Raw genomic sequence first — 15,457 nt, forward strand, 5'->3', positions numbered from 1 at the left:
GGATTAAAATACGTAATTCCAAAAGTTGTTCATCCTAATATTGTGGTTTTTGACATTGAAAAGGACATTCAGAAAGATGATTTTCTGGAGCAGGTTTGGATAAAAAATTGTAAAGAATATGGGGTATCCAGGAAAGAATTCAATGAAAATGTGTAAATTGTCTCTATAAATAATGTTAAAAATGGTAATGTGTCAAATTGGATATTGGAGGTTAGATCGAAGCTTCTGAATATAATAAGACAGAAAGAAAGATTATATGCCGATTGGATGGCATATAAATACAAAGAAATATTCTCTGTGGCTCAGTGTTACAAATGCTTAGGATTCGGTCATGTATCCAAATATTGTAAAAGAGAAGCTGTATGGCGCCTCCGTAGCCAGGTGAGAAGGAGTAGCAGTGCGTAGCACACGCTTCTTGATTAGACCGGGGTTCGAACCCGTCACCACCAAATACAGAGGATGCGGAAAGGTCAGGGAATGACCAACGCATATCCCGGAGCAATATGGCCTTAGTTGCTAATGCTCCTAAAAACCAAATAACATAACAGAAGCTGTATGTGGACATTGTGCCCAGAAGGGACATGCATACAGAGACTGTAAAAACAAGGCAAAGGGACCAGTCTGCTGTAACTGTAAAAATAGAAGCAGAAAATGTGATCACACTGCTACTGATAAGGATTGCCTTGAGTACAAAAGAGCTTTGGAATTATATAAAAATAAGATAAATTATAGCTGAAAAACTAAGTGTGCTACAACTAAATGCACAACGAGCAAAGGCTGTAGCGGCTCAAATTCACTTAGAAATGGAAAAGAAGGGTATTGACATAAGTCTATTTGCAGGAGCCCTATGAAGTGGGGGGGCAACGTACGAGGATATCCAAGTAATTATAGGATTTTTACAGACGGAAAAAGCCCGAAAGTTGAGATAGTAGTGAGAAGACACGATCTTGTGAATACTAAGATCAAAACTCTATCAAATGAAAACATGATATGTGCTGAAGTCATTGGCGCATTTGGTAGAGTGTACATGATCTCACTATACTGTCAGCACTCGGTTGATATAAATCCTTATATCAATTACTTGGAGAAGATAAAGGACGTACTTCAAGGTTGCCATATAGTTGTTGGAATGGACTCTAATTCTAAATCTGTATTATGGGGTAGTGCGGAATCTGATGATAGAGGTGAGATCCTTGAGGACTTCCTATCTACCTCTGCTATGGTGGTGGTCAATACTCCTGGCCATATACCAACATATAGCGCTGTACATGGGCAATCCTATATAGATGTTACAGTATGTACTACGTCAATTCTTGATAAGATACATGACTGGAAAATAGTTGATTATTTGACTACAAGTGATCATAATGGTATTTTGTTTGAACTGAGTCAGATAGAGAAAGTACGGAAAATAAAGGAAATGGAAAGGTTTTCTGTCAAAACAGTTAATTGGGAAAGTTTTGATCTAGCTTTCAATCATGAAGTAAATGAAATAAACTGGGATTTATTAAGTCCTGAAGAATATGTATGTAAATTTCAGGACATAGTTTATAGAGCTTCAAAATTATCAATGAAAAAGAAAAAGCTTGTAACCAGACCTGTAATGTGGTGGAATAGGAACTTGCAACAAATGAAGAAAGAACTAAGAAAAGCCAGAAAAAGATTCCAAAGGTATAGAAGGTTGGGGGACGCTCAAATGACGGAATTATATAAGAATACGTATAGGAATCTGTGTAAAAATTATGTTAAAGCAATTAATGATTCAAAGCAGACTTTTTGGAAGTCGTATGTTACAGAAAAAGGCTTGAGGGATCCCTGGAATACTGTTTCTAAATTAATTACAGAAAAGTATATTTTTAATTCCATAAATTTTACTGTCAAAACAAGAAAATATGGATACCTTAGGATGGAGTGGATCCATGGATGTGATCCTGAATGAGTTGTTTCCTGATATGGACACACAAGAACTAAGCCAAGAACAGAAGGAAATGCCACTCAACGTTCCAATATATGTGAACAAAATTTTGCCATGAAAGAGGTCCAAGATGCTGTTGCACAGGCGGTTGACGGCCGGTCGCCTGGTCCTGACTTAATAGAAGTTAAAATAATGAAAAGGGTTTTTAATATAAGACCCGATTTAATGGTCAAGATGTTTAATAAATGCTTGGAGATGGGTTCGTTCCCCGAGGTGTGGAGAGTGGCCGTTTTGAAACTGATTATTAAAAGTCCGGATAAACTACCAAGTGAAGCGGGTTCGTATCGTCCCATAGCATTGTTGTCTGTAATAGCTAAAACTTATGAACGACTGTGTATCAGTCTACTAATGATTAAATATGATGAGAATCAAATGTCCTCTGATAACCAGTATGGTTATAAAAAAGGTAAGTCTACAGAGGACGCTATTTAATTTTTGTTGATTTTCATGGCGCATTCGACATGCTTTGGTGGGAGAGAATCCTCTCCAGGATTAGAACCATTGGATGTTCTGAAAACTTGTATTCTGTTTTTAAAGAATATTTTTCAAAATAGAAAGATAATTGTTAGGACAAAATATACTGAAATAGAAAGGAATGTCAAACGAGGTTGTCCACAGGGCTCGGTAATTGGTCCTCACGCCTGGACAATAGTTATGGATGATTTTTTGAGAAGAAATTACGTTGGTGTGAATGCAGTGGCATATGCCGATGACTTGTTAATCCTGGTATAAGGCAATGCAAGGTCCCGCCTAGAGGTACGTGCCTCACAAATAATGGAGGAACTGATGGGGTGGTCCAAATTGCATAAGTTGCAGATCTCAAAAACAAAGGCTGTACAGATGCTGCTCAAGGGACGCCTGAGTATGAATAGAAATCCAGTAGTTAAAGCATTTGATATGTCAATTAAGTATGTGACCTCTGTAAAGTACCTTGGTGCGTGTGTGTGTGTAGGGGAGAGGATGGCGTTTTTGGAGCACATGAAGTACTTAAAAAATAAAGTGCGAGTGCTATACGCCAAGCTGAGAAGAATGATCAGAACAGATTGGGGGGATAAAAGGAAGAAGCCTGAATCTCCTTTATGAATGTGTATTTGTCCCCATAATCACATATTCTTCTGTGGCTTGGTTGCACCGAATAACTAATACTGTTGAAAAGAAGTACTTGCTCCAGCGCAGAGGTTCGCTCTCTTATGCACAACACGAGTCTGTAGAACAGTGTCGACAGATGCTCTGCAGGTATTAGCTGGACGATTTCCGGCTGATTTGCAGACCATCTTGTCGGCGTTACTATATTGCACTAGAAAGAACATCAGGAAAACTGTGTTGAGTGTGTCCTCTTGCCCAGATCTAAATAAGATATATTCGAGATCTGATTATAAACAAGAAAAGGCAAGAATTAAAAATGAACTGATGGCTGTATGGCAACAGAGGTGCGACACAAGTGAAAAAGGCCGTGTCACCTATATGTATCTACCAAGAATTGCCATATTAAATGTGCGGGCAAGTCCTTGGCAGCAATTTGAACTACATGCCACTTTCCTTTTCACTGGACATGGATTGGCAAAAAGACTCCATGAGTTGGGCTTGTGGAAAATGATTTATGTTGTGGGTTACAAGAAACTAGTGTCCATATTATGCTCCATTGATCACAATGGAGCATAATATGTTGATCTAAGGCATGAACTGGAGATAAGTCTAGATAGACTTGAACAACAAGATCTATGGATCATGTTCACGGATAGGGCTCTCCTATGGTACTTCAATAAGTTTGTGAGTTTAGTTTTTAAACTGAGAGCAAGACTAGATAGTAGTTCCCGCCTCCTCGTGGTTGGGGACGGTAACACAGCCAATTAGGATATGTGAGGACGATGATAGCTAATACTATATCCTTCTTGGCTGTGGCTAAGAGGATTAGTGCTCTCCCAAGATGTGTTGTGTTGTTTGAATTTTAAATAGTATTTTATTATTACTATATTAACATTTTTAGAACGGCTCAAGATAATAACACTGGAGTAGCATAATCCACATATAAGCCTAGGCTTAGGAGGTGGACTTGCTGAAGGTGAGTTGAATGGATGTAAACGACAGGCATCGTTATGGATAAAACTTCATGAAGATTTTTATATAATCCTCCAGACAATAATAATTTAATTCAATCTTTTTAAACATGATTTTTTCTAATAAATAGCCAGCAGTAATACCTGGAAATGTAACGAAACAGGCCTACGCGCTCTGGATTCATTAAGAATTTATTACAGTATACACAGAGCGTACAAATAAAGGAAGAAATATATGAGCTTTCGGCTATATGGTAGCCTTCATCAGAATTAAAAATACATGAATGGCAGTTGGAATGAAGATGTGCACTGCCAGGTGCGTGAGACGCGAGGTTTAATTGTTTGTTGACGTCTGTGGCTGTGACGCATGATGACGTGGCCAGCGCTTGTCCAATGATAGAACTACTGACTCTGTGATCGGGTTGACTTGGCAACCACTGTTCCTGTTCAAGGATTTATCCGAAGATTTTATATTTAACGATTCCAACCAGGTACGTTTTAGGTAATGGTGGGATCTGTCTACCACCACGACATCGCGGTGTGGGTCGATGTCGTGGTGGGTTGTCCAGACATGTTCGGCGATAGCTGAGTGTTCTATATCCGCTAAACGGATCGCTCTTTTGTGCTCCGAGAGACGTTTCTCGAGTCGACGTCCAGTCTCTCCAAAGTAGCAGCTAGTAGAGTCACGGCAAAAGATGCGGTAGACCAAACCGCTCTGCAGAAGGGTGGGGACAGGTGTTTTCACGTTGGAAATGAAAGAACGCAGTTTCTTGCCTGGGAGTTGGATGCACTTTATTCCGTGCGTTCTCAGGATTCTACCGATCTGTTGTGACAGGTTGGGGTAGTATGGGATGAATGCCCTCGTGGATGGCTCGTCACTGTTGGTGTTGTAGCTGGTCGTCACGATGTCACGTGTCTGTAGATCACACCTGTCGAGGACGTCAATGGGGTAGCCACACCTCGTAAGGTCTACTTTGACCCTAGTGACCTCTTTGCGTCTTTCATCAGCGGAGCTGGAGTGTGTCCAGGCGCGAGTAAGCAAGGTTCGGGCAGTGGAGAGGAGGTGGCCTCGCGCGTGTGCTGACCGGAAGTTGGTGAACTGGCCAGCACACATGGGCTTACGATAAACTGTAGTCCTCAGGTATGTGCCTTCACGTCGGACAAGTGTGTCTAAATATGGTAAGGAGTTGTTCGACTCCAGCTCAATCGTGAATTTTATGAAGGGCGATAGTGAGTTGAGGTATGATAGAAGTCGCTGACCTGAGTCTCTAGGGATGACCACGAACACATCGTCAACATAGCGACACCAAAAGGCGATGTGATCTGGCGCGTGTGCAAACGCACGTCCCTCTAACTCCTCCATCACGATGTTTGCTGTGACCGAGCTGACAGGGGAACCATGGCCGTGCCATGTATCTGCTGGTAGACTGAGTCATTAAATATGATCGCACCCCCTGTTAAGCACAGTCTGAGGGCGGCGGAAATGTCATCGGGTGTGAGACCAGTTCTTTCGTTGAGGGTTCTATCATTGTCCAAGAGTTGTTTTGCACAAGAAATGGCAAGTTCCACAGGGATGGAGGTAAAGAGCGATATGACGTCGAACGATGCCATAACTTGATCCTGCGAGATGGATACAGTGCGAATCCTCTTTATGAATTCAACACTGTTGGAGACGGTGTGGGTGGTCTTGCCAACTAGAGGAGAAAGAAGTCTCGAGACAAATTTAGACAGCTCGTAAGTCGGTGATCCACAGCAGGATACAATTGGTCTCAGTGGTGTGTCTTCTTTGTGCACTTTCGGTAGGCCGTAAAACCGTGGGATCTGACATCCGGAGGCACGGAGGTGATTACGGGTTGACTGTGTGATCTTCCCTTGTTTCAGCCAACTGTTGATGAGGATATTCACCTCTACAACAGTTGCGATATTCTGGATATTCTCCTCATCAACAGTTGGCTGAAACAAGGGAAGATCACACTGTCAACCCGTAATCACCTCCGTGCCTCCGGATGTCAGATCCCACGGTTTTACGGCCTACCGAAAGTGCACAAAGAAGACACATCACTGAGACCAATTGTATCCTGCTGTGGATCACCGACTTAAGGGCTGTCTAAATTTGTCTCGAGACTTCTTTCTCCTCTAGTTGGCAAGACCACCCACACCGTCTCCAACAGTGTTGAATTCATAAAGAGGATTCGCACTGTATCCATCTCGCAGGATCAAGTTATGGCATCGTTCGACGTCATATCGCTCTTTACCTCCATCCCTGTGGAACTTGCCATTTCTTGTGCAAAACAACTCTTGGACAATGATAGAACCCTCAACGAAAGAACTGGTCTCACACCCGATGACATTTCCGCCGCCCTCAGACTGTGCTTAACAGGGGGTGCGATCATATTTAATGACTCAGTCTACCAGCAGATACATGGCACGGCCATGGGTTCCCCTGTCAGCTCGGTCACAGCAAACATCGTGATGGAGGAGTTAGAGGGACGTGCGTTTGCACACGCGCCAGATCACATTGCCTTTTGGTGTCGCTATGTTGACGATGTGTTCGTGGTCATCCCTAGAGACTCAGGTCAGCGACTTCTATCATACCTCAACTCACTATCGCCCTTCATAAAATTCACGATTGAGCTGGAGTCGAACAACTCCTTACCATATTTAGACACACTTGTCCGACGTGAAGGCACATACCTGAGGACTACAGTTTATCGTAAGCCCATGTGTGCTGGCCAGTTCACCAACTTCCGGTCAGCACACGCGCGAGGCCACCTCCTCTCCACTGCCCGAACCTTGCTTACTCGCGCCTGGACACACTCCAGCTCCGCTGATGAAAGACGCAAAGAGGTCACTAGGGTCAAAGTAGACCTTACGAGGTGTGGCTACCCCATTGACGTCCTCGACAGGTGTGATCTACAGACACGTGACATCGTGACGACCAGCTACAACACCAACAGTGACGAGCCATCCACGAGGGCATTCATCCCATACTACCCCAACCTGTCACAACAGATCGGTAGAATCCTGAGAACGCACGGAATAAAGTGCATCCAACTCCCAGGCAAGAAACTGCGTTCTTTCATTTCCAACGTGAAAACACCTGTCCCCACCCTTCTGCAGAGCGGTTTGGTCTACCGCATCTCTTGCCGTGACTGCACTAGCTGCTACTTTGGAGAGACTGGACGTCGACTCGAGAAACGTCTCTCGGAGCACAAAAGAGCGATCCGTTTAGCGGATATAGAACACTCAGCTATCGCCGAACATGTCTGGACAACCCACCACGACATCGACCCACACCGCGATGTCGTGGTGGTAGACAGATCCCACCATTACCTAAAACGTACCTGGTTGGAATCGTTAAATATAAAATCTTCGGATAAATCCTTGAACAGGAACAGTGGTTGCCAAGTCAACCCGATCACAGAGTCAGTAGTTCTATCATTGGACAAGCGCTGGCCACGTCATCATGCGTCACAGCCACAGACGTCAACAAACAATTAAACCTCGCGTCTCACGCACCTGGCAGTGCACATCTTCATTCCAACTGCCATTCATGTATTTTTAATTCTGATGAAGGCTACCATATAGCCGAAAGCTCATATATTTCTTCCTTTATTTGTACGCTCTGTGTATACTGTAATAAATTCTTACCTGGAAATGTACTTTTAAATGAAATGCTTTCTAGGTTAGGGTGACCAGAAGTCTCAGTTTTCAATATTTTGCCAGGGGGGGGGGACCCCGAAAGTTTGTTTATAGGATGCATAAACATCCCGGCTTTCTGAAATTTTAAATATAATGATTTAAACAGCAGTTTTTATGATCTCCATTTGTATGAATTTATTTTCAGTCTCAAACATTCTCTCAAATACTACTTTATAAAAGGCTTTTCTTGTGCTGAAAACCCACTTATGGGTGTGACCAAGAGGTGATTCTAAGAAAATGAGGATAGCAGCTGGACATATTTTCCCCTTCCTTCTCTTCTACAGTATAAACGGTCTTAGGGGTACAGATTTGGACCCGCTGTGTCATCCTGTATAGTATTCTGCTATGGGCTAAAAGGCGAAATTCCCATGGACAGTGGATTCACAGACAATCTGCGTTCCGGATAATGTCTTGCATTCTATATTGGCCTTGTTCAAGGATGCGATGTTATTTTCACTTGACTTTTATCGGTCGAACTTTGTAATTTTAAGAATTTTGTTCTTTAGAAGATGTAAAACATATAACAAGTTACCGATACATTCAAACTCTCGCTGGTTAAGTTTATACCAAGCGATCAATCGAGTATTAATTATTTTCAAAGTATTGAGCGTATTTTTTCTTGCAGAAATAAAAATATCCTGTCTTTGCCGAAATTTATTGTAAAAAGTTTTGAATGACCATTAAATTAAGCATGCTTCCACGTTATGCGCAGACTACTTACTTGACATATTCAATAAGCAATTAGTAAAAGAATGTTCCGAAAATAATAACGCTTTAATTAAGCATTAAAGAAAAATTTGTTCACTTAAATATTGTAGTTGCAAAATTTTAAAACCATCAAAATTTCAATTGAAGGAGTAATATAATATAAAGATGAAATAAATACTTAATGTATAAAACAAGTTGTGAATACCCAGAAAAAATTGGCTGAACTCTTCAATAAATTGAAATTTTTAGAATAGGTGCTTTTAAAGCGTAGACCTGTTTAAGAGGAGGTACAATATATGCGTAAAATTATTACTAATATGGAATCTTAAATTTAAGAAAATTTATTATTTAGTTTTTTTTTTTTTTTTTTGCTTAAAAATTTTATTTTAGAAGAGTTGAGAGGAATGGCGATGGCTTAAGAGATCTTGTTACGGTTGGCCATCGTTCCTTCCGAAGTTTGTATTTCAAGAGCAGAGCTCAGAAATTGAAAATTGTCTGTCTGCTATTCTGGCACATAGTTGAAACTATTTTCGGAAATTCATGACTCATTATAATTGGCCACACCTCACCTCTGCTACACCGATATAGAGTTCTAAGTTATATTTTAGAGAAATCTTAAATTCATTTAAAGGATTATTTAATTTATAATCTACTATCAATCACGCTAAAAAATATTTACATTTCCTTGGAAATTTTAATTTCCTAGAATACAGTTTTAACAAACCACGTTGATTAAAATGTGTGTTTAGAATGCTATCTCGTCCTGTCAGTGCTAATTTGTCAAATGGACGAAACCGTGTGGTAAAATGTTAATACTGTTAGGTTATGTGGGAATCCTCGCCCCCCCCCCCCTCTGGAAATCACTAAAAGAATATCATCAATTAAATTTCTTCAGAAAGAAAAGTTTTTGCAGCTCTTAAAATACTATCCATGGGATTCTCTCAAAAATATTCCTATACAGTTGATTCAGCCATTCATATAAAATGGCTGAATGAACTGAAAACAGAGTCGGCATCCAAACTTGTTAGAATATCTTCTCACTCCAAACCTTGGTTCAAATCCCACCTGAAACCTTACTTTAAAAGTAAGCAAAAATATCACAGACAGTGGAAGAAATACGGCACTTCATCAGCACACATAAAATATAAAAAGAGCAGAGCATTGTTTCAACTCAAAAAAATTCAGTCATACAAAAATTATGTTATGTCCACGCTAAAACACAATAAAAGAGCACTTTCTACAAAAACAACAGCTACCTTACAGCACGATCTAGTTTCTGAATGGATAAGATGCAATATGGAAAAAAGCAGATCTGACATTTTCACTGAAGGTATACAAAACAGATTTATAGCATTTAATTCCTATGAACAAACAGACAAAGTGCAACATGATGTGTCTCCGGATCAAGCCCTGCTAATTAACCAACTTGTGAACAAGAATACAGTTCAGCGTGCAGTTAACCAAATACGCCCTGATAGTAGTGAAGGTCCTGACGGCATCCCTGGTTTTATTATTAGATTGTCCAGCGTATACATTATTGATTCGTTAGTGAATATAATTTCCAGGTGCATCTGCCAGCCATTCCTTCCAAGACAGTGGAAAACTTTCAGGATTACGCTGATTCCTAAAAAAGCTTGCAGAAATAACCATCCAGGCCATCGACCAATTGCTGTTTCGTCAATAATTACTAAAATTATTGAAAAAATCAAGCTCCCATATCTTCAACATGCAATCTTCGCTAATGCGCCTGTCAATATGCATTTTGGTCCTAGAGGGCGCTCCACAACAACAAGCCTAGCTGACACCATTGTACGCATCCAAACTGCGTTTCAAAATAAGGCACAATGTGATGTATTTTATTTTGACATCAAAGGTGCTTTCGACAACATAGATCTCAAAAAAGCTTTTCAAATACTAAAAAATCATTTTCTCGTTGACACAATGATTATTTCCTATCTTCAATACAGCCTAAATCACAGACTTCTCCTCTTCCCCACTAGTACTGACAATATTCTCGTCACAACCTCAACAGGCATTCCCCAAGGAGCCGTTCTCTCCAGTACTATATTTTCAGCATCTCTTCAACCACTTCTACAAGAAAATCCAAATCTACTGGCATATGCCGATGATTTAAAGTTATTTATAATCTCCAAAGCCAGTGATGATATTCGCAAAGTTATCAATGATGCGAATTCACAGATTTTGAAATCATCGAGTACCTGAAAGATCTCAATCTGAATATAAATGCAAGCAAATCTGCTCAAATTACTTATTCCCTTCAGAAACAACCCAACCACATAGAAATAAAAATTGCAGATGTCCCAATCCCAAATGTTTACGCTCACAAAGACCTTGGAGTTGTTTTTGATAAAAATCTCTCCTTTAATGCCCACTATTTATATGTTGCTCAAAAAATTCAAAAAGCAAAATGGTTAATCAAACAAGAAACAGCAGCGATTCAAGACAGAAAAACAGTCATTAAGCATGTTCAAAGATGCATCTTTCCCATTCTGTCCTATGCTTCCGAAATCTGGTCTGGTGCTCCTCAAATAACCGTCAAGAAATTCCTTGCCCTAGAATATTGGGTTCTTAGATGGCTCAATAGTAAGCTTCGTTTTCCCCATACAATATCCAGGCAACATTTATGTCCGATTTATGTCAATCACCTCTGCATGCGATTCACCAAACTTAGCCAATATAATAGCTATCCCCAACAGGGAAAATTCAAGAAACCAGCAATTCAAATCCAACCTCTCCAGGCTCAAACAAATGGACAGAATGTTCTCCAATGCATCTCTTCACCTCATAAATCATCACATTGATTGCAACAGGTTAATCAACTCTGAAGCCTACAGGAGTCGGATCTCCGATAAAATGAAGAAAAATAATCCAACCCAGTAATTGCAACTGAAAGCCAAATGTCCTGTTCTGCAATTTTTTTAAAATTCATAACTGTTCTGCAATTTTTAAATTCATAATTAAAATTCCTAGGCATTGTTAATATCTATATAAAATCTGCTATGTACATATACTTGATTATTTTATGTCATTCCCGTTGTATTTTTACCTGCCTCTAGCCATGGGCTTGCTGTATTTGCAATAAATGAATATTTATTTATTTATTTATTTATTTATTATGAAAATTTAATAAATTAATGTGCAAATATTTTTATTGATTAAAATATAATAAGGGCAGAACTAAGTTTAATAAAGACTGAGTAATGCCATTAGCTCCCGATTTATTTTATAGAAATAGTGCTTAATTATCCTGTAAATAAGATTAATATATAAAAGAGTATATAGGAGGAGAATAATAAATATTATACAGTCGTAATTAAACTGTATGGCTAAGTTTAGAGAACGTAAAGTAAATTAATATCTTGTTAATTAAATTCATAAGGTGATAACTATATTTACTTTTCATTTCTATTAATAACAGAAAATGAAAAAAAAAGTCATTTAATTTAAGAAAAAAATTGAAAGCGCCAGAAATGTAATGCACTGCGTACATTTACTAACTTTTTTTTAAAAATTATTCCCTGATTTCAGGATTTAAACCGCATTTTTTACCGGTTATCAGCATCTGGTTACCCTATTTGGTAAGGCCACTTGCCGATGGGCGCTCTTATTGATTTTCATTCAACAGATAACTAGGAACATCTCTTCTGAAAGATGCGCATAAGAAGAAAGAATGAACCCAAAAGAAATTCCAGTTTCGAGATTTTACTGGTACCTCTAGTGAACAATAACTGAATCCTGAAATCCAGTTCTGTTGTAAAAGGCTAACGCTTTGAAACTTGCGACTAGTAACTAAATATTTCACTATGCAGAGAATCCTTTCTTTTTACCAGTTTAGAGTATTCGTATCCTTTCTTTCGGTGTACCCTTTTTCTTTTTTTTTAAGCCTACATTTCGAATTTCGAAAATAAAAAAGCAGTTGCGTGTGCGTATGTTCAACATTTGTTTCATATTTTCACTCTAATTCAAACCAAATTTACAGGCAGTGTGTTACATTTCAAGCGCGTTATCAATTACTGTAGTAATAATTCAAGATTAATAACAAAAAATAGAAGAGTAAAAGACAGCGACTTTTATGCGCGAACCTAGATAATTTCTTTTTCGCTACATTACCCATTCATCCCCACCCCCAACCAGCGCATGGCAATAAACAATATCCGTTGCTTCATCTACACCAGCGGTGGCCAACGAGTCGATCGCGGATTTAATTTCGGTCGATCACGACGAATTTTAAATATACAGTCATCCTTCGATTTGTGCACCTTGTGCAATGAAATTTTTGAGATGGTAGATCGCGGCACATTTTGAAGGAAAAAAGTAGATCGCATCACAAATTAAGTTGGCCACTCTTGATCTACACCATGGGTCGGCAACCTGCGGCTCTTTGAGTATGTAATTGCGGCTCTTTAGCTTTTAGCCCGCACGAAGCACAATTTGAAATGGAGTTAGAGGACTTAAAAATCAAGGACATGTGGAGTGCAAGACTAAAATGCCTTAAAACTGAAATTGGAGATTTGGAAAGGCAAAAGGCTGCCCTTGCAATTCTACACAAATATACAGCGATGCATGAGTTGAAAAAGCAAGACCAAATTGTGTTCGATGCGTGCAGTAACTTACCGAACACGTATATAAATTTGAAAATACAGTATTTGCGTTTGGACTTCCCTCAGTTTTTTGTTCGACGTATTTTTGCGGGCAAATATTTTCGAACACGAACTATATTAAAAATAAATCAAGAAACCGTCTGAACAATGCGAGTCTCAGCATGTTTAAAGATGAAAATTACGGCATACTCGCCTGATGTTAAGAGACTCGCTCAAGAAGTTCAGCAGCAAAAGTCGCATTAATTCGTACCTAATTGGATGTTTGTTACGTTTTTTCAGTATTAATAAATAATATTTCAAAAAATATATTTTTTTAATAAAACACATTCCAGCTCCATTCCATTTCTTAAAAAACTGCCTCCCCCCCCCCCAGCTTGAGCTGAGGTGCGGCTCTTCGGATTCTTTCTTTTTTAAAATTAGATAAAAAATGACTCTTCACTCAAAAAAGGTTGCCGGTCCCTGATCTACACTATACGGTATGTGGGTAGCCTATGTCAATGGTTCCCAATCGGCACAAGGTAAGGAAGAGCTGCACTGAGTTAAATGGTTGTCACTATTTAGGTCTGCCATGAATATATCTTTGAACTCCAAGTGTGACTTCAGTGACAGAAGATTGGGAACTACTGGCCTATGTGACATGAATGAAAAAACAGAAATAGTTGCCAGATTTCTATTAGGTTGAGAAATTTCGGATTTCCATTAATTTGGGAAGGTTTAACAAATCGTTCTAAGAGAACTAAATGGAGAATTTCACGAAAAGCCAATCACTGGGAGTTGAGTTGTTACATGTGGGCAGACGGACGGACAGACAAAAGAAATAATACTTGTCGAATTTCTATTGGTTTTATTTTAATGCTAGGCAAATCCTTCTAAAAGGCTTAAATATAAAATTTCATGAAAATTCTCATCCACTATGAGTCGAGTTGTTACCTGCGGACGGACATGATAAAGACAATATGCGCATTATGCTAATACGCCTAATAAGAAATTCAAATAGTGGCAATTTTATCTGTAGAAGTAAATGTTTATTTGTTCTACCAAGAATAACCATAATTTAGTTAACGAGGTATACTGAACAGTCTGTAACAGAATCCCTTGTACCGCCAACAAGAATAAAATTGTTGCTTTCCGCATTATTGTATTAAAAGAACAGAATACATACGCAAGTAAGTATTGGAATAATAGTACAGCGCCCATTCTTACAAGCGCATATTCTAAAATATCTTCGAACAGAGTCGACTTTTCAAAAATATTTTATTACCTAATTAAAAATATAAGTAATCAATAGAAGCCAATAAAAGAAACGAACGGTTAATTTCAAAATAATAATATCAACACATTTGGTATAATGTATGAGTGTTATTTTAATTTTATTATTGAAAATACCTTCTGTCACAATGCGCTACTTTTTCAAAACATGGCAGACAATAAATAAATAAATAAAATCTTTATTGTAAAGTTCATCGGTACACGCAGGTACCACGACCCTACTATACCCTTAACAGCATCATGCCAGTGGTTACTTCAATTTCGACTTTTTTAGAGTGAGATCCTGATCTGAATGACACCACATTGCATTAAAAATTTAGTACTGTTTCTCGAAATTGTTATTGAAAATGCAGCATAAACCATCAGTTTTACAAGCTTGTCCTAGGGCGTTCTGTCGAGGAAGGGGGTTAATTGTTCTACACTACATTGCGATCACACTTTTGGAGTAATGATATAATAAGTCTCCTTCGGCCTTCCATCTTCTCCTTCCCTTTTATTTCATTTTATTTATTTTGCCCACTTCCTAATTATCTCTCCGTTTCTTTTTCATTCTTTTTTTTTTCTCTTTTCATCATCTCTCTAGATCGAGATTCTTTTTCCGTTATTATTATTCAAGGCATTCTGGATCGTCATGTGTTTCAAGAGGTTAATCTCCCTACTTTCTTTGGTGTCATTATAACCGCACGTAAGAAGACGGCATCAACTCGTTAACACTTAAAAGTCCAGAAACTCTTCGAACGAACCAATATAATAACTTTCTCGTTATAGCCTTTGAATGCCTTTATACTAGATAACAGATCTTTCCGGTGTATCTCAGCACATTTCTACAAAATCCCTCCTGGCGATAGGTAGCAGATTGTGAATGGCAGTGTAAACAGTCATTGAAAGAAACCGAATACATTAATTTTGGTGCGTCGGAATGTCGCTTCTACACGGCGAATATTCGATCTGCTGGTAATCTCAGAGATTCCTGAGGACGCAGAATCTTTCACGCATCTCTGGGTATCCTATGTTGCGTGAAGACATTTTCTTCAATAGTTTGGAGCAAATAACGCACACAAATCAGAGCTCCGGTGACATTAACGCACTAAGTTCCAATAAAACAGTTAAAAACATACACCGAA

At 39.0% G+C, this 15,457-nt stretch overlaps 1 protein-coding gene across 2 annotated transcripts in view; it reads left to right on the forward strand.

Annotated features, from left to right (window-relative positions):
- The window catches only part of LOC150084873 (neuroglobin-like), a 105,660-nt gene that overhangs the window by 43,237 nt on the left and 46,966 nt on the right, over window positions 1-15,457 (forward strand). The window lies entirely within an intron of this gene.

Source organism: Mastigoproctus giganteus, chromosome 6 (assembly GCF_048544385.1).
Source record: "Mastigoproctus giganteus isolate SK-2022 chromosome 6, ASM4854438v1, whole genome shotgun sequence".
Taxonomy (NCBI): Eukaryota; Metazoa; Arthropoda; class Arachnida; order Uropygi; family Thelyphonidae; genus Mastigoproctus; species Mastigoproctus giganteus.